This window comes from Mastigoproctus giganteus, chromosome 14, assembly GCF_048544385.1.
Source record: "Mastigoproctus giganteus isolate SK-2022 chromosome 14, ASM4854438v1, whole genome shotgun sequence".
Taxonomy (NCBI): domain Eukaryota; kingdom Metazoa; phylum Arthropoda; class Arachnida; order Uropygi; family Thelyphonidae; genus Mastigoproctus; species Mastigoproctus giganteus.
This window is the reverse complement of record NC_143588.1, coordinates 76016740-76037891: the sequence shown is the minus strand read 5'-3', so window position 1 is coordinate 76037891 and position 21152 is coordinate 76016740. Positions and strand designations below refer to the sequence as shown.

The window sequence follows — 21152 nt, the reverse complement described above, 5'->3', positions numbered from 1 at the left end:
TGTAGAGCAGATATCATCTTTTAAGGGCACAAAAGGTGATATTGTTGTACACGTTGGCACTAATGATATCAAGAGTAGGAGACCAGCAGAATTGCTTGACAAGTACAGGTCACTGTTGAAAAAAAAACCGTGAAATAGGGTTGAATTTGAAAGTGTCTGCAATTCTGCCCAGACATGATAGGAGGGAGTATATGATGAGAGCCTTGTCGATCAATTCGGCCCTGGAAAGATTGTGCAAGGCTCGAGGGGTAGAATTTTTTTCAGCCTGGACTGTACTTGTTAACAGGAGAGATTGCTTCTACAGGGATGGGATACACTTAAATAGAAAGGGTGCAAGAATATTTGCTGATGCTATCGAGGCAGTGTTAGGTGGGTCGGAAAACTGCTAGCTTGGGGGGAGACAAAGACGAATAGATTAACAGTAGCCACTGGCAGAGGTGAAAGTGATTCTTGCACTGCTTCTATTGGAATGAGCAGAAGCCTGAAAAACAAGATGCAGGATATTTCAGAGACTGCCGGGAGTCATTGCGGTACAAGTAAACACATGGGTTGTGTTAAGGTAGCTAAGAATAGAAATAGGTGCATGTATACTTGCGTGTACATCAATGCTAGGAGTTTAGTAAATAAATTTGATGAATTTGAGGTATTGCTCAAAACATCGAAGGCAGATATTGTTGGGATATCAGAGACGTGGTGTCACACAGATATAAGGAATGCAGAACTGGAATTTGAGGAGTACAACGTCTACAGAAAGGATAGACTGGATAGGAAGGGAGGAGGGGTTATGCTATTAGTTAAGAAATACATAAAATCCAAGGAAGTGAAGCCAGTGGACATCTCTGAACAGTGCAGTGTCGAGTCAGTTTGGTATGACATAAGCATTGGGAGATCGAAATTGAGGGTAGGAGTGTGCTATAGGCCTAATGACTCTGATGAGTATAATAAGATACTGTACAGGGAAATAGAGTGGGCCAGTAAATCAGAGAGTCTTATAATGGGGGATTTTAATTTCCCAGATATTGACTGGAATTTGGGGGCTGGTCACTCACACACTAGCAAGGCTTTTGTGGATTTATTGGATGATTGTTTTCTACATCAGCATGTTCAGGAGACAACTAGAGGGAAGAATACTCTTGATTTGATTATGAGCAGTGATTCTTCATGCATTAAGAATCTTCAGATAAATGAACCACTAGGTGGCAGTGATCACAGTGTGCTGAAGTGGGATTTACTCAAAGAGGTAACTACCGTTAGGGGTAGAGGGAAGGGTTATTGCTTTCGTAAAGGCGACTACGATGGACTGAGACAGTATTTAAATTCTATACAGTGGGACCAACTGATGATGTTACCAACAGCAAATGCAAAATGGGAAGTATTCAAAGAACTTATCTTGGAAGCTACTAGGCTATACATACCAACTAAGAAATAATGTTCAAGGTTTAGGCCTAAATGGATGTCAGATGAACTGATGAGGCATATGGCACAGAAGAAACATGCATGGGATACATACAAATTAACACATGACAGAGAAGCCTATGATAGATACAAGTTGATCTGTAACCAAGTTACAAAGGAGGTTAGGCAGGCGAAGGCAGATTACGAGAAATCTTTGGCAAGGGATGCAAAGAAAAACAGCAAAGAGTTCTTTACTTATGTAAACTCTAGAAGGAAGGGGATGAATCAGATTGGTCCACTTGATATCGATGGGTCAACTGTTGATGATCCTGCTCAGGTAGCTAACAAACTAAATGAATATTTTGCATCGACATTCACACATGAGGAGTTATTTAGCGAGGGGAAAGCCAGAGGTGTATTCAACTCTAGCAGTAAGCTAGAGAATCTTGTAATAACTGAGAGTAAAGTGGAGGAGAAATTGTTGAAGATAAACACAAGAAAGGTACCTGGGGTGGATGGCATCTATCCAGTTATATTAAAGGAGGCAGCAAAGGAAGTAAGCAAACCCTTAGCCATAATTAGGAGAGCTTCCTTGGACTCAGGGGAGGTACCCACAGACTGGAGATGTGCAAATGTCACCCCAATTCACAAAGGAGGATCAAAGGCTGACACAAGTAATTATAGACCTGTGAGTTTAACTTCTGTTCCAGGAAAATTAATGGAGGCACTAGTTAAAGAAGCACTGCAGGATCATTTAGACAAGACTTCGGCTATAGCTCGGACACAGCATGGTTTTGTTAAGGGGAAGTCTTGCCTGACTAATTTGATTGGATACTATGTAGTCATAAAAGAACTTTGATATTATATACTTGGATCTTAGAAAGGCTTTTGATACTGTTGCACATGGAAGACTGCTGCACAAATTGGAGCAGTGTGGCATTGGAGGCAAATTGCTGCTGTGGATAAAGGGGTGGCTGAGGGGAAGAAGACAGAGAGTGGTAATCAATGGACACTTCTCGTCGTGGACTAATGTTATTAGTGGAGTCCCTCAGGGCTCAGTGTTGGGTCCATTATTGTTTTCTGTATTCATAAATGATATTGATGAGGGTATATCAAGCTTAATGTCAAAGTTTGCAGACGATACAAAGGTAGGCAGGGTTGTCAAGGACCCTACTGACACTATGTTGCTGCAACAGGATCTGGAAAGGTTCAGCAGATGGGCTCAGAGGTGGCAAATGAAGTTTAACATTGACAAATGTAAAGTACTACACATGGGAAACAGCAACCCCAGAGCAACGTATCAACTCTGTGGTACTACACTGACAGTGGTAGAGAATGAAAGGGACTTGGGGGTGGTTGTGCAGGCAAATATGAAGTTCTCTGAGCAGTGCAGACGGGCTGCAAGAGTAGCTCATGGTGTATTGTCAATGATATATAGGAATTTTTCCAGCAGGGATAAGGAGGTGATTATTCCCTTGTATAAGGCAATGGTCAGGCCACACCTAGAGTACTGTATACAGGTCTGGAGGCCTCATTTCAAGAAGGATATAGAGCTGCTGGAACGAGTACAGAGAAGGGCAACAAGATTAGTGAATGGAACAAAGGGGTGCTCTTATGAAGAAAGGCTTAAGTTTTGCAAATTACAGTGTCTAGAGACTAGGCACCAGCGAGGTGATCTGATAGAGGTGTATAAAGCCTTGAATGGTTGGAGCATGCTCAATGCTGATGGGATTCTTCCTCTTGCTCAGAATAATCACCTGAGAGGGCATAAATTCAAATTGAGGAAAGACAGATGTAGGATAGACGTGCGGAAATTTGCCTTTAGCCAGCAGGTGGTTGGTTGGTGGAACAGAGTTCCATCCCTTGTCGTGGAAGTTGATAGCCTAAATAAGTTTAAGGCTCAGCTGGACAGATATTTTGAACGAACAGAGGGGTGAAGTGGAAGTGGTTTTTTTTTTTTTTTGGCTGATGCTGCATAAGCTTGCTTTCTTGCATCAAATGCCTCTACTAATGCTAATGTATACATACACCTATTTCTGCTCTTAGTTATCCTAACACAGCCCATGTATTTACTTGTTCCACTATGACTCCCAGCAGTCCTGGAAATCCCTATTGCCTTGCTTTCCAGGCTGCTGCTCAATTGCATTTCAATAGAAGCAGTGCATGAATAACTTTCACCTTTGGCAGCAGCTACTGTTAATCTATTGTTATTCGTTATTCAGTTTTTTTTTTAGGGGCATTAGCAACTAAGGCCATATTGCTCCGGGATATGCGGTGGTCATTCCCTGACCTTTCCGCATCCTCCGTATTTGGTGGTTAATCTATTAGTCCATATTAATCCCCCCCCCCAAGTTAGCAGTTTTCCAACCCACCTAACTCTGCCTCAATAGCATCAGCATATATTCTTGCACCCTTTCTATTTAAGTGTATCCCATCCCTGTAGAAGCAGTCTCTCCTGTTAACAAGCACAGACCAGGCTGAGAAAAATTCTATTCCTTGAGCCTTGCACAATCTCTCCAGGGCCGAATTGATCGATAAGGCTCTAATCATATACTGCCTCCTATCATGTCTGGGCAGAATTGCAGACACTTTCAAATTCAACCCTATACTTGTAACAATTCCCTAAAAACTCCATTCATATCATAGCTACAGCAGAGCAGACCATTTATCATAAAAAATTACACCAAAGGAGACACTTTGGCACTCTTCTTAACCAAATGTTACTGCTTTAGTCTTGAGATGAGAAGTTTGCCGTTATCTTTAAAGAGGGCTAGATCTCTGTTGAGGTCATTCAAACCTTGGGTAAACAGCACTGGCTCTAAGTCTCTTTGTCAGATGTGTATTCAGGATCAGTTGAGGTTCTCAGAAACCCTCCAATCACACCTTCATCACATACTATTTCATCTTCTAAAGAATTTAATTTGTGCTGTGGTGGTTCCAGAATTGGTACCTCGATGAGTAATTAGTCTCATTGCTGAAGCCAAGTTTAGATAAATAATCTTGTGCTTATTCTTCATTGAGATTCCAGTTACATTCTCGTTACAAAAGTAACAATCATTGTGGTAGTTTGGCTCCCTCCATATCATGGGCAATGCAAATAATATTGCATGATGTGACTTTCTCCTTTCGTTCAACAGTCATGTCATTCAATTAAACACGCAATACAAATAACAAGTGGTGCCAATGGCTTATTCTAGTCAGACAGTACAGTTTTACACTTTCAAGGCATGATGCTGAATGTGTTTTGGTAATTCAACAGATCTTACCTAAAACAATTTATAATCAAATAATTAATTAGGAAATAATAAGGATACTTAAAAAATTCAAAAAATTACAAAAATATGAATGTATAGACAATAATAATTATATTCATGCAGGTTGGTTGAACAGGTATATAAGTGATATAATTAGTCTCATCAGAAAGCTACATATGTTAAGGATAACTAAAAACAGATTTGGAATCAGTGTCCAAAGATCTACCTAGTCAGGCCACACCTTGAGTACTATATACAGGTCTGGAGGCCTCATTTTAAGAAGGATGTAGAGTTGTTGGAACAAGTACAGAGAAGGGCAACAAGATTAGTGAATGGAACAAAGGGTTGCTCTTACAAAGAAAGGCTTAAGTTCTGCAAATCACAGTGTCTGGAGACCTGCGAGGTTGTTGTTGTTTAGTTTTTTTTTAGGAGCATTAGCAACTAAGGCCATATTGCTCCGGGGATATGCGGTGGTCATTCCCTGATCTTTCCGCATCCTCCATATTTGGGCACGGGCTCAACCCCCGGTCTAATCAAAGAAGCGTGTGTTACGCACTGCAGCTCCTGCCCACCTGGCTACGGAGGTGCCACCTGCAAGGTGATCTGATTGAGGTGTATAAAGCCTTGAATGGTTTGAGTATGCTCAATGCTGATGGAATTCTTCCTCTTGCTCAGAATAATTGCCTGGGAGGGCATAAATTGAAATTGAGGAAAGACAGTTGTAGGATAGATGTGTGGAAGTTTGCCTTTAGCCAGCGGGTGGTTGATTGCTGGAACAAACTTCCATCTGTTGTCGTAGAAGTTGATAGAATTTGATAGCTTAAACAGATTCAAGGCAGACCTAGACAAACATTTGGAGCAGATGGATGAGTGAAATGAGAAGGGTGTGTGTGTTTTTTTTTGGCTGATGCTATATAAGCTTGCTTTCTTGCATCATGTACCCTTGCTAATACTAATCGACATTTTTTTTTTAAGAGAAATGCTTGTTGACCTGTGTAATTAGCCAAGGAGTGCCTTAGATAATTTTCTTGTTCATCGAGTGCACTAATAATAAAACATTTCGTTTTTCTATATGCATTGCTTCCTTTGAATTTTGGAAAAGAGATAATTTTAATGATGAACCTCAAAACTTGAAATCAAATTTAACTGACAAAATAACAAGCATATCATATAAATATACAGCCACAGGATTGTTTCAGCTGTACAGTATGCTCTCAAACATTAGCACACCTAGGATTTTTCTGTCTGTAAATTTCTGTTTGGAGTGACTGGAAGATACCACCAACTATGACTGCTTCAAGAAAGGTCCTGTTGCAAACTTTGTCCTCTTCAGAAAAGTTGACTCAAAGTTTTCTTAACAACAGCAGCCTTCTGTCTACACTTGGCTATCAAAAGCACTTCCAAAGTTTCATCAAGAAGGAAATATCTAAACTGAGTTTTTGTTTTTTTAACCTCACTGAATATCCTCTCACACTCAGCATTGCTATGAGGAAATAAAATGAAAAACATGACTATACATAATTTGTTATATTTAAAATTTCCTTCTGCACTTGTCACTTCCCAACCAAGGTTCAGTGTATATATCACTTCTTTCATAATAGCTTCTGTATATCAATTTGTTCATAATAGCACTATCAGTTCTGTCAGTTTCAGTATAATTCTCACACAAACTGTGAGAAGTGATAAAAGAAAATCATCTATTACTTCATCTATTTCTTTATTTTCAATGATACTAAAAAGTACTGGAACTGTCAACAAAAAAATTAATTTCAAAATAAGGCAATACCAATTGAAATCTGTACTGCCATGGCATTTAAAAGAATATTTTTAAGTGGGAACTTGCATACCATACAACAACAAAGTACTTCCTTAACTGAACAAAAGAACAGTATCTTCTCTTATTTTAGTCCCTCTACGGCCTTGGCAGCTATACTGCGAAAGTATTGGTGAGCCCAAAATAAGTCAGAATCATCCTTCTTATTCAGTCTGCTTTGGTAAACAACTTCCAAATTGAAGTGGAATATTTAACAACTACTGCTCTATCAAATTTACACATCACATTCTTCAACATAAGGATGAAGACGGCGCTGACCCTCTTTAAAAATTACAGCTGTGAATTACAGGCTCCGAAAAAGCGATAAGTGTTTGCCTTTTTATTTACCTAATTGTTATTTTATATTGTACTTTATATGTAGTCTTATGGTTATGCTGATTATTTTTATTTTTCATTTAGATAAAGAGTTTTTGTAGATTACTACTTAATATACGTAAAACTGTTATTTCGTTCAAATCTTGCAGCCATTGTTTTTGTATAGAGTAGTAGGGAACTCAAATTTTTAATTTGAATTAGGATTTAGGATTCTATTAGATAGTGTAGTATTGACAATTATTTAATTAAATTTATTAATCTTATTAATTTAAAATATCATGCCCCAGACTAAAGCAGCAAAGCAACAGGCACAAAGTGGCAAGAGTGCTGTGACTCGGGGGAGAACTGAGGGGAGCGATTCTCCAACGCATCACAGCCTACAAAAATGTGCAACTTGTGAAATGTTTGCCAAACTCTCTGGAACAGAACATGATCTAGCCAAGGAGGATGTCTTTGTGTGTGTGTGTGTGTGTGTGTGCGCGCGCCAGGTGGAGAGAGTGTCTAGAAATTAGGCATCAACTTAGCGTTCTACTGGGCGTCTATGAGAGCTTGAGGTGTAGGGTAGATGCCCTCGAAGAAATTAATATGAGGGGCCCGTCAAGCTTTCAGCTGCCCAACTCAATGCCAGAGATCACTCGTGGGTATCAGGCAACACAGCGGCAATCTCCAAGGCAGAATGCACTGGTCCCAAAGGAACTACTTATTGTTGGTGACTCTACTGTCAGGGAGATGGGGAATATATTGTGTAAAAAGGATAGATCGAACAGGACCAGGGTATGTCTGCCAGGGGCAAAAGTTGACATTGTAAAGCATATATCATCTTTTAAGGGCATAAAAGGTGATATTGTTGTATACGTTGGCACCAATGACATTAAGAGTAGGAGATCTGCAGATTTACTTAACAAGTACAGGTCAATGTTCCAAAACAGTCGTGAATTAGGGTTAAATTTGAAAGTGCCCGCAATTCTGCCCAGACACGATAGGAGGGAGTACATGATGAGAGGCTTGTCAACCAATTCGGCCGTGGAGGGAATTTGCAAGTCTCAAGGGGTAGAATTTTTTTCAGCGTGGTCTGTGCTTGTTAACAGGAGAGACTGTATCTACAGGGATGGGATACACTTAAATAGAAAGGGGGCAAGAATATTTGCTGATGCTATCGAGGCAGTGTTAGGTGGGTCAGAAAACTGCTAGCTTGGGGGCAACGAGATTCACAGACAAAGGTTAAAAGTAGCCGCAGGCAAAGGTGGAGGTGATTCTTGCACAACTTCTATTAGAATAAGCAGCGACCTGGAGCAAGAGGTGCTGGAGGTTTCAGGGACTGATGACAGTCATCGTGAAACAGTATATGGGATGTGTCAGGAAATAGAAGTATAGTATAGTATAGTAAAATATTTATTTATTTACCATACTAGAAGTATAGTAAATAAATTTGATGAATTTGAAGTGTTGGTCAAGACACGAAAGGCGGATATTGTTGGGATAACAGAGATGTGGTGTCACACAGATATAAGGAATTCCGAACTGGAATTTGGGGAGTACAATGTGTACAGAAAGGATAGAAGGATAGGAAGGGAGGAGATGTCATCCTGTTAATTAAGAAAAACATAAAATCAAAAGAAGTGCATCCAGTTGATATAGATGAACAGTGCACTGTTGAATCAGTTTGGTGTGACATAAGCACTGCGAAAGCAAAAATAAGAGTAGGAGTGTGTTATAGGCCTAATGACTCGAATGAGTACCATGAACAATTGTACAGAGAAATAGAGTGGGCTAGTAAATCAGAATGTCTTATTATGGAGGATATTAACTTCCCAGATATTGACTGGAACTTGTGGGTTGGTCACTCGCACACTAGCAAGACTTTTGTGGATTTATTAGATGATTGTTTTCTGCAGCAGCATGTTCAACAGGCAACCAGAGAGGGTAATACTCTTGACCTAGTTATCAGCAGTGATCATTCGTGTATTAAGAATTTGCAGATAAACGAACCACTAGGTGGTAGTGATCACAGTGTACTGATGTGGGATTTACTTAAAGATATAATTACCATCAGGGTTAAAGGAAAGGGTTTCTGCTTCCGTAAAGGTGAATACAGTGGTCTCACACAGTTTTTAAATTCTGTACAGTGGGATTAACTGACAATGTTACCAACAGTAAATTCTAAGTGGGAAGCATTCAAGGAATTAATTGTGGAAGCTACTAAACGTTTCATACCTATTAAGAAATATTGTTCAAGGTTTCGACCTAAATGGTTATCAAATGAACTAATGAGACTCGTGACAGAGAAGAAAAATGCATGGGATGCATATAAATTATCAAGCGACTCAGAAGCCTATGGCAGATATAAGCTAGTCTGTAATCAGGTCACAAAGGAGGTTAGGCAGGCGAAGGCAGATTACGAGAAATCTTTAGCAAAGGATGCTAAGAAAAACAGCAAGGATTTCTTTACTTATATAAACTCTAAAAGGAAGGGGATGAATCTGATTGGTCCACTTGATATCAATGGTTCGACTGTTGATGATCCTGCTCAGATAGCAAACAAACTGAATGAGTATTTTGCATCTACATTCACACATGAGGAGTTAAGGTTTGAAAATGCCACATGGTTATCAAATTGTAACAGGGTGCTTAATGATTTTGTAATAACTGAGAACAAAGTGGAGGAGAAATTGTTGAAGTTAAACATAAGAAAGGCACCTGGGGTGGATGGGATCTATCCAGTTATATTAAAGGAGGTGGTAAAGGAAGTAAGCAAACCCTTAGCCATAATTATGAGAGAGCATCCTTGGACTCAGGGGAGGTCCCCATGGAGTGGAGATGTGCAAATATGTCTCCAATTCACAAAGGGGATCGAAGGGTGGCACGAGTAATTACAGACCAGTTAGTTTAACTTCTGTTCCAGGTAAAATAATGGAGTCACTGGTTAAAGATGCATTGCAGGATCATCTAGACAAGACTGCAGCAATAATTCAGACACAGCATGGGTGTTGTTAATGAAAGTCTTGTCTGACAAATTTGATTGGTTATTATGATGTGGTTACAAAGGAACTGGATGCAAAAAATAATTTTGATATCATATACTTGGATTTCAGGAAAACTTTTGACACTGTTGTGTATGGAAGACTACTGTACAAATTGGAGCAGAATGGTATTAAGGGTAAGTTTCTACAATGGATAAAAGGATGGTTGGGTGGGAGAAGACAGAGGGTGTAATCAAGGACCTCGATGCAAAGAATAATTTTGATATCATATTTGGATCTTAGAAAGGCTTTTGATACTGTTGCACATGGAAGACTGCTGCACAAACTGGAGGGCATTGGAGGCAAATTGCTGCTAGGGATAAAGGAATGGCTGAGTGGGAGAAGACAGAGTGGTAATCTATGGACACTGCTCTTCGTGGACTAATGTTATTAGTGGACTCTCTCAGGGTTCAGTGTTGGGTCAATTGTTTTCTGTATTTATAAATGATATTGATGATGGTATATCAGGCTTAATATCCAAGTTTGCACACGATATGAAGGTTGGCACGGTTGTTAAGGACACTAATGACAGTACGCTGCTGCAACAGGATCTAGAAAAGTTGAGCAGATGGGCTAAGAGGTGACAAATGAAGTTTATCATTGACAAATATAAAGTACTACATATGGGAAGCAATAACCCCAGGGTAACATATCAACTATGTGGTATACACTGACAGTGGTAGAGAATGAAAAGGACCTTGGGGTAATTGTGCAGGCAGATATGAAGTTTTCTGAGCAGTGCAGTCTGCAAGAGTTGCATGGTGTCTTGTCAATAATATACAGGAATTTTTCTACCAGGGATAAAGAGGTGATTATCCCCTTGTATAAGGCAATGGTCAGGCCACACCTTGAGTACTGTATACATGTCTGGAGGCCTCATTTTAGGAAGGATGTAGAGCTGTTGGAATGATTACGGAGAAGGGCAACAAGATTAGTGAATGGAACGAAGGGTTGCTCTTATGAAGAAAGGCTTAAGTTTTGCAGATTACAGTGTCTGGAGACTAGGCACCTGTGGTGATCTAATTGAGATGTGTAAGGCCTTGAATGGATTGAGCAAGCTCAATGCTAATCGAATTCTTCCTCTTGCTCAGATTACTCACCTAAGGGGGTATAAATTCAAATTGAGGAAAGAACACTTTTAAAATAAATATGCAGAAATTTGCCTTTAGCCAGCAGTGGATGATAGATGGAACAAACTTCCATTTGTTGTAGTGGAGGTCAGCAACTTAAATAAGTTCAAGGCAGAACTAGAGAAACATTTAGAGTGAATGGATGGGTGAAATGAGTAGGGTGGTTTTTTTTTTTTTTTTTTTGGCTGATGCTATATATGCTTGCTTTCTTGCATCATATTCCCTGCTAATGCTAATAAAAAGAAGTGGTCCAATGTACTTGAAATGCAATATTTTTTAATCAATAAAATATTTTCTAATCAATAGAAAGGACTTATTCTATCCCACCCCAAAGTTCTGCTAAATACAAAACATACAATTAATTTCTTATGGTATGAATTATACTACATCTCCCTTCCTCAGTTTAAAACAATGGGCACCATCTCATATTCAGAATACTGAATTTAATACTAATACCAACACCAAAAGACAGGGCTAGCCAATAAAGTTTTAAATTAATGACTTGTCTTTCGGCACCTAGTGTTGTTATTAGTATTACATTCTGTGTTCTGAAGTTTATGAAAAGTAGGCCCAATCACTATTTTAAACTGAGGGAAGAGAGAATGTGGTATAATTCCCTAAGCATTATAACTCGTAACACCATAAGAAATTTTAATTGTGTTTTACATTTAGCACCACTTTAAAAAATATAAGTGAGTTAACACCTTTATTATTAAACAAGTTATTTAGTATTAATAGTGGAAAATGAAGCAAGAAAACAATTTTATAAAGCATCAGCCAAAAAAAAAAAAACCTACCCACCTTATCCATCTATCCCCTCCAAAAATTTGTCTAGGTCTTCCTTGAATTCATTTCAACTACCCATTTCCACAACAACAGATGGAAGTTTGTTCCAACAATCAACCACTGGGCTGAAGGCAAACTTCGATGCTGGGTTAATTCTTGTTAAAGGGAATTTTTACCTTATCAGCCACTCAGGCCAAAGCATACTAGCTCTTATGATATAGGGTAAATCCCATAGTTTTGTCATGAATTATACTTTTACAAATGGAAATATCAGAAGTATACAAAGTTATAATTGGGAGCAAAATGATTTTTTGATAACTGAGAAGTGGAAGAAAAACTGTTGAAGCTAAAAGTAAAGAAGACACAAAGGGTTAACGGAATCTATCCAATTCTAGCAAAAGAGGATTTTTTTGGCCATAATTATGAGAGCATCTTTGGATTCAGGAGAAGTGTCTATATGCTGAAGACGAGCAAGTGTCTCTCCATTGACAAAGGGGATCAAAGAGCAAACCTGTAAACTTAACTCCTGTTTCAAGGAAAATAAGTACTGCAGAAGCATCTTGACAGGAATGCAATTATATAGAACTCAGCACAGATTTGTTAAGAGGGGATCCTGTCTGACCAATCTGAGTAGCTACTATGACACAGTAAAAAAAAATAATAATTTTGAATTGTATAGCTAGAGTTCAGTAAAGCTTTTGACATTGTTCTGCATGAAATGAGAGACTGCTGAACGAGTTGGGGCAGTTTAGCTTTGGGAGCAAGTTACTGCTGTGGATAAATGGATGGCTGAGTGACAAAAGTCAGAGTAGTTATAAATGGTGACTGCTCCTCTTGGACTAATGTTAAGAGTGGAACCTCTCAGAGCTCATGCTGGGTCCCCTACTCTTTTTAATATATATTGATAAAGGAAAATAATACTTGTCTAAGTTTGCTGATGATACAAAGGTTGGCAGAGTGATTAATGACAGGAATCAAGGCATTACTGCTGCAACAAGACAGAAAAACTGAATAGATGGGCTGCAAGGCACCACTTGAGTTTTAACATTTGGGTGGTACTATACTTAAGGTATTAGGAACAGGGGTAACTGTATAGTCTGATATGAAGTTCTCTGAGCAGCACTGACAGGGTGCTAGGACAACTCATGGGGTTCTGTTAATGACATACAGCAGTGGTGTCCAATCTTTTCCCATACAGGGGCTATATTCAAAGTGAGATTTCTTTTGTGGGCCACACCGAGTGATTCGAGAGAAATTAGCATGTTACATTTTCCATATCTTGTTACATGTAAAAGGCAGTTTATTTTCATGTTACCGTTTTTTATTTTCAGGCTATATATAAAAAATGCAAATTCCCAAGACTTTTGTGTGCAACAAATCTATGTCAGTGATTTTTTTCGATTTTATTAAAATTATAAAAATATGAATTACTTTTGCTTTTTAATGCCCACTTCAAGAAATTTGCAATGCTCAACTTCTCGTTGGAAAGGATCACTGCTTTTCAATATTAAGGTGAATAAATAAATATAATGATACACGTAAAATTGAAATATTCGAAAATTTTATTAAGTAAAATACACAATAACATTTACTGAACAAAACTTAACATTTAATGAGATAGTTGATGCTGGATATTTTTAGATAATTGTTCAAAACTTGGTTTAAAATTTATGATGCCAGTTATTACGGAATGAAGATGCTCATATGTTATTGTTTCTTTTTAAATATTTATTTAATTTCATGCGTGAAAAAATTTGCTCACAAACATACATTAACCATTTTCATGGCATTTTCTTTTATTAGCAGAAAATCTTCAGGTGGGAGAGTCTTGTAGAATTCAAGTAGTTTATTTTTGCAGTCTATATACTTATTTTTGAACCAAGCTTTGGATTGAAGATCAATAATTTCAAGTTGCAAGCTGGGATTGTAGTTTTCGGCAATTGATTCTCAAACAAGCTTATGTCTTTTTCATGGGATCTTATATCAGTAAATCGACTTTGAAACTCGTCAAAAAGTAATTGTAATAACGAAAGGCAGCGATTCTTTGGAAATATGTGTTTCTCATTTAGCTTGATACAACATTCAAAGGAACTAAATTGTTTCGCTCAATTTGGGATTTAAATAATAGCAACTTATTCTGAAATGATTTCATGTCACCATACAAATCAGAGACCAATTTTCCTTTACCTTGTAGTTTTAAATTAAGAGCATTTAAATGACTAGGAATGTCTGTAAGAATTGCAAGATCGAACAGCCACTCCATATTTGATAGTCATTTTATTGGTTCCCCCTTTTCTGTTATAAAAATATCAATTTCATGACATGATTTAAAGAAACAATATAACACTTTACCACTACTAAGCCATCTCACTGCACTATGTAAAATTACAACTTTGTATTCAGCTTCAATTTCTAAATGAAATTGTTGGAATACAGTGATTAAGGCCATGTGATATAAAATTTACAGTTGAAATAACCACATTCATAACGTGTTGGAGATCCAATACATTCCCATAGAGAGCGTCTTGTTGCAAAAAATTTCAATCTGAGGTTCAGCTCCGATATACAGGGTGTCTCAAAAATATTGGTACAAACGTTTAGGGGGGGGGGGGGTAGGTAACATCTAAAGGAATGTGAATATCATAGGAACCCATAACCGGAAACATCACAGGAAAATAGTAGCAGAAGCACAAGAAGCAGAAATAACACGAGACAGTAATTAGTGGCAAACATTTATTTGACATAATATTAACAATGGAGTACGAGATGGATGCATTTCATGATGTTACAACAGATACTCGAAGGTTCCACCATGAAACGCTATGCATGCGTGACACTGACGCAGCATGGATTGGCGGACACACCTGGAGTTTCTTTGACAGTAGCAGCAGCGCAGACGAGTCTCGCCACGAGATCCATTTCCGTCTCCACAGGCGATTCATACACGATAGATTTGAGGGCCCCCACAGAAAGAAATCAAGGCTCGATAAATCAGGTGAGTGTGGGAGCCAGGCAACGGATCCACCACAGCCAGTCCAGCGACGCCCAAAACGCCTGTTCAAATGGTCATGAACACACCTTCCATAATGGGCAGGCGCCCCGTCATGTTGAAACCAAATGTTGCATCTCACATTTTCTGGAACATCGTCAAGTAACCCTGGTAGAACTTGTTCAAGAAAGATTCGATATTTAGCGGAGTTCATGCGGGATGGTAACAGGTATGGGCCGACTAAGCAGTCACTGACCATACCTGCCCACACATTTATTGCGAAGTGATGGATGTTGTGCCGCATGGGGGCGCACACCGTGTGGGTTGTCGTGAGCCCACACATGAGCATTGTGCTGATTGAATAAGCCTTCCCGAGCGAAGTAAGCCTCATCCATGAACAAAACACTGAAATTTTCCCTCTCGCAAACTGATGAACAGTGCTGTCTACCGACTTAAGGTGACAGTTCCGGTTATGGGTACCTAAGCGATTCACATTCCTTTAGATGTTACCTACCTCCCCTAAATGTTTGTACCAATATTTTTGAGACACCCTGTATATTTCTTGGTTATTCTACCCACAAGCCCAGTGTTTACACCAGTCATATTTTTTGCACCATCAGTTGTGACTCCTACCAGGTTTTTAATATTTAATCCTACCTTTTCAATAGATTGGCAAAAATTTTCAAAAAGATTTTCACCTGTAGTTGTTCCATGCATACTCTGTAGATCAGCTAAATCTTCAACTGGTACAAAGTTATCACTAATTCCACCTACGAAGATAAGGAATTAGGCTCTTATCTATCAATCCAGTGCCATACTAAAATATTTCATTTTTATTTTGTTTTTCAAAAGTTCTTCGAATAAATTCTTTCCAATATCTTCTAATCTTTGAATAATTGTTTGTCAAGACAAACAATTATCTTGTATCACTGTTCATTTCTTCTGACAAATTTCTACCACAACTTTTAACAAAACGTTTAACAAATTCACCATCACTAAACAGTTTATTTTTAAAATTGCTCAAATGTACAACTTGATAACTGGCACTCACAGCAAATAAATTTCTTGACTGATATGTTTTCAGTGTATTTTGTTATTTTCTTAATTTGTTTTGTAACGTTGAACACTTTTCTTTTTGCCACTCTCCTTTAAAATGATAATATTTATGCTTGGAATCATAGTGTCATTTTAAATTATATTCTTTAAAAAGTAACATAGTATCCTTACAAACAAAACACACTGCTTTTTCATCATACTCAATGAAGAAATAGTCTTTAGTTCACTTTTGATTAAAAACATAACACTCCAAATCGACTTTCCACTTTTGGAACATTTTTAAGGATGATTTTTAAGGCACATTTTAAGGATGATTTTTAAAATTCAATACAAATTAATAACAATTCTATACAATGAACAAGTTATATCCAAATAGCAGAATTTCACAATATGAAAAGATTGATATGAACATAAGTGTATTTAGCTTACATATGACTGCACTGGACTACAAGTACACTTTCTGTACACTTTTGATACAGTCGAGTTCAAAGCTTGCATACCTGTACAAGCAGCGGTGCGACTCTCTAAAATGCTGTTTTAGTTCACTTTCCACATGGGTCGTATAAAAACTATTTGCAGACCATAGGTTGGACACCACTGACATACAGGAATACTGCTAGCAGGAACAAGAAGGTGGTTATCCCACAGTATTCCATACATGTCGTTGCTCTTACAAAGAAAGGCTTAAGTTTTGCATATTACAGTCTGGAGACTAGGCACTGGCGAGGTGATCTGATAGAGGTGTACAAAGTCTTGAATGGTTTGAGAATGCTCATGGGATACTGCCTCTTGCTCAGAATAATCACCTGAGAGGGCATAAATTCAAATTGAGGAAAGACAGATGTAGGATAGATGTGCAGAAATTTGCCTTTAGCCAGCGGGTAGTTTGTTGGTGGAACAGACTTCCATCCCTTGTTGTGGAAGTTGATGGCCTAAATAAATTTAAGGCTCAGCTGGACAGGTATTTCGAATGAACGGAGGGGTGAAGTGGAAGGGTTTTTTTTTTTTTTTTTTTTTGGCTGATGCTGCATATGCTTGCTTTCTTGCATCATATGCCTCTACTAATGCTAATGTCTGGAAGCTTCATTTTAAGAAGGATGTGGATTTGATGGAATAGATGAAGGGAAGGGTAATAATAAGGGCACAAAAGAATATTCTTATCATGAAAAAATTCAATTTTAAAAACTGCACCACTTGGAAACTAAGCCACCTATGAGCAGTGTTCCCGTTTTAGTGCTTTTTGAGCTAGATTGGCACTTTTTTGTTTATCTAGCACATCATTGTATTATGCTCTATAGCAGTGTTTTCATGCTTTTCAGAATTTCTAGCATCATATTTGATCCATTGCTTTATTTTTCTCGAAAAATGCTCTCTTTTAAGCTGAAGCTCTGTGCTGCAACATTTTTTAACACTGCCCAGTACTAAACTGCCAAGTATCTTGTAATTACAATACTATATTAAGAAACATATCAAAACTAAAACTTTACAGGTAAACCAAGTAACCCTGCTCTAATTGATAGAACATACAGATATTCTGTATTCCCAATGATTATAACTGGGAATACAGAATCTGTTTTCTGTAATAGCTATAATAGCCCAATTAAATGGTGTAACGTGTACACTCTTCTCTAAATTTCTTTTGAAAACAAGGATTTATTATTTGTGCATATAGTATTGCCATATATATATTACTGTTTTATGGTATCATTATTTGTTACGACAAAAAAGGGGGAAACTAACAAAAGATGGTACTTAATAGAGGGTCGCTTAATGCAGGTTTCACTTTTCAAATTACTAGAGTATCCCACCCAAAACATAGATGCAGTAAAACTGAAATCGTTTCTACATGGTATCCATTGTTCTGAATACATTTAACAAAGTGTTAACAAAAATTAGTCCTTTTCATTTGTGCTGATTCAGTTACTTTGAGTACGTGACTATTTTTTATTCATTTATGAATTTTAACACTGAACAATTGTGCGTAATTTTACCCCTGTGTGAAAATGAGTAAAAAATATATTCAACACTTTCGTGATCAATGGCTCAAAGATACTAAATATAAGAACTGGCTTTGAAAAATGGTGATTATTTGAAATGTTTTTGTAAATACTGTAAATGCACATTGACAGCCAAATGAAGTAACAGTGAAAGGCATCGTGAAAAAAAAAGCATCAAGAATATGAATCAATAGAAACAGCACTGAAAAATGTGGCTATTCATCTGTTAGGGAGAGAAATGAGAAAATTAAAAAAAGGATGAGGACTAGTATCCTATCTCATCATGAAATGCTAAGGGTTTGGCAGTCTCTGCTATTGTCTCTAAATATTTCCCATTTGCCATCAAAAAAATTTTGCACTTTTGTTCTCTGCACTGTCCTATTTTCAGCCTACTTAAAGAAAGTGACTCTTTCAACAGGCATAGTTTTTGCTTCTACTTTTTTTGGTACTCAATACACATTTCTGTATATTTTAATAATCTTAATATTTCAATTATCAATCATTTTACAAAAACCATTTTATTTTGCATCTACATACTTTTTAATTAAACAGCAATTGTTTGATTGTTGTGTGCTTCAGGAGAAAATTGGAATATTCCTATAAGCAAGGCCAGATTTTCAGGGTGCAGTAGTGCAATTGCTCCAAGCCTCACGGTCACAGTAGGCCACAGTTCAATACAATTACCACAGGCCTTGGGGAAACTTTACAAGCTTATATTAGGACCTATAAAATGTGCATCCCGGAACCCCAGACTACCTAAATCTGGCAGTTGTACATAATAAATTTTCATAAACATTTTGTGAGACCAACTGGAAAAAACTGTGGTAGAAAACAGTGGTATATTTCCGAAAGCAGTTGCAAAAATCTAGCTGGTGATAAGTATTTGCAAATTCTGTCTCAAAATTACTAAATCTCTCCCCATTTTGGCACCAGTTTGTTTGTTTGTTTGTTTATGGTTCTCTTCTACAGTTCTCTTCTACACCCTCATATAAAGAATGCATTTTCCAGTCTAAAATGTGTTTATGTGGAGGGAAAAAGAAGCCAAAAAAAATAAATAAATAATAATGAAATATTAAAAATGGAACCCACAGGTGAGAAAGCCATTTATGAAAGCAAATACATTATCATATTGCTACTTCCCTTAAACATATTATACCCGTGATATTTTATTAATTTTTGCCACCACATTCAAAATTAACTGAAAGCTTTTTTTTTTTTTTTTTTGCTTCATTTTACTACGCCGAAAAAACCAAAGGATTGTCTTACTTGTAGCCCCGGGTAGGGAAAAAAATCAATCAGTAATGTAATTTCAAAAACAGAATATCTTTACTGTGTGAATTATACATATACACACATATATATATATATATATATATATATATATATATATATAAGCAATGCCATGTATAGATGTTTTCAATTTATATAGCTTTTCTTTGCAAATATAACGAATTATTAAAACTGTGCCTAAAAGTACAATGTTTTTCTACATTACATACAGCGGTGACTTTGAAAATCTGAAATGACAAGATGGATGAAGATGAAGAAATTCGTTGACAATTACCACTTCTTAAATTGTTCTGATATATCTGATAATATTCATTTTAACTACTTATGCAAAGTACTTTACGGAAGTTTAAGAAACTTTTAAAATATACTTACTAACGTGAGATAAAATATATTAATAGGTTAAATTGTTGTCTCAAAATGTTGCTCTATTTTGAATTGTTGCTCTATTTTTTTTTTTTTTTAATTTTTTCGTATAAATTTTCATTCAAAAGGAAAAAATCATTCGAAGGCCGAACTTGATTTAATTAATTTTTTAATTCACAATAGATTGCTGGCTTCACAGCGATTAAGTAGTCATTATTCTATCTATGAACGTACAATTGAAAATTGTCAGGAAGTTTATTTAGTCGGCTGTCATTTTCACCTAACTTCTTAAAAAAACAATTAACCTTAATTTACCTTCCTATTTTGCTTTATTCGAACTTTGAAAGCCTTTACATGTTTGCAGGAGTCTAAAATATTCCTACACTGCGTCTCACGATTATGCCATAAATGCACGAGAATCAACGAGAATACGCAATGTTCTTGTACAGTGAAGTCATTTAGAATGGTTCACTGTATTCAAATATAAACTTTGATCGAACTGATTAGTTAAATATGAATTCCACAATTACAATCGTTTTGAAATATAAGAAAGAAATGATATATGCAACGGTTCAATACAATAAAAAATGCGATCTAAAGTAAAGAGAGATGCACAGGTCCCAAATATTTATGAAACTGCTTTATAGGTTCTGGATCCAGAAGGAACCAAAGTTTCTATTATTCTTTTAGTCACAATTCGTTCAAATGCCTAAGGCCGAAAGTGGATACCCTCTCATATATAATAATATATATTAACAAGTGGCATGGAACAAGAGACAAGAGTGATGGATGTGCAAGAATAGCTGGATTAAAGGAACAGTGACGGCGAGGGACTCCCCAAAGCAACTAAAGCTATGATGAAGCGACAGCATGTGTCTGTGAATTGTATGTATTCTGTGATCGATCTGCCTGTTTGCTGGATGAAAAGCCCAGTTTCTCGGAGCAAATACCAACGTGAAACCATTCCTTACGACCAACTAACTCAGACACCTTGTGAAAAGAGCCCAAAAATTCGGTGTACCATTGACACCATTCGAACCTGGGCATTTCCACGCGGTGTGGGGGAGAACGGTTATATTCGTGTGCTACTTGAGAGGGCCTAAAGTGATGGAGGCCCCAAAACAATGCAACTACTGTTTTTGTCAGGTAGTCCTGAAACCTTATTTTAGTGTACCATAATCGATGGTAACAGGGCCTAGATTGGCTGAGTTTAGCTTCACATGTAAGTATTTCAGTGGAGAAACCAGCATAATCCAAAAAACTAGGGGTCCAATGGCTCATTTTCTATGGTTATTAAAGATCGCCTTGTGACATTTCAGAGATCTCGCGGTGAAGCAGAATTTATAGTTTTGCCTCTGTTTAAAGCTGTTCTTTGAAATGTGTCATTCAGCAATTAGGCTCACTGACCAAAGAATATATGCAATTTATAAACATGACATAGTTGAATGAATGGCTGAATACTAATTTTGGGCGAAGATCCAAATGACACTTTACACAAGCAGACTATTATGCACAATGACAAATCCGGGAGATTGCTGTTGTTAGGTTTTAGGTGCATCAGCAACATCGGCTAGGCCCTATTGCGCTGCATATATTGTTTATAATTTCCGTGGGTTCTCTGGTCGATTTTGCTGTTTTCTGGGTGGACGAAATGCCCAAGTTTCTGGAAGAGAAAATAACCATGCTACTCCCACCTGAGACCAACGACTAACTCAGCCACATT

At 37.4% G+C, this 21152-nt stretch overlaps 1 protein-coding gene across 2 annotated transcripts in view; it reads right to left on the bottom strand.

Moving 5' to 3' along the window:
- Positions 1 to 19846, bottom strand: part of dmpd (F-box protein dampened) — a 158255-nt gene extending 138409 nt beyond the window's left edge. The window contains exon 1 of one of the 2 annotated variants that reach the window (XM_090388227.1): positions 19745 to 19846. The gene's annotated coding sequence lies outside the window, so the exon portion shown is untranslated. Of the gene's footprint in view, positions 1 to 19438; positions 19541 to 19744 lie in introns of those variants that run through there. The other variant, XM_090388228.1, reaches the window with a different exon arrangement.
- Between the last annotated feature and the right edge of the window lie 1306 nt (positions 19847 to 21152).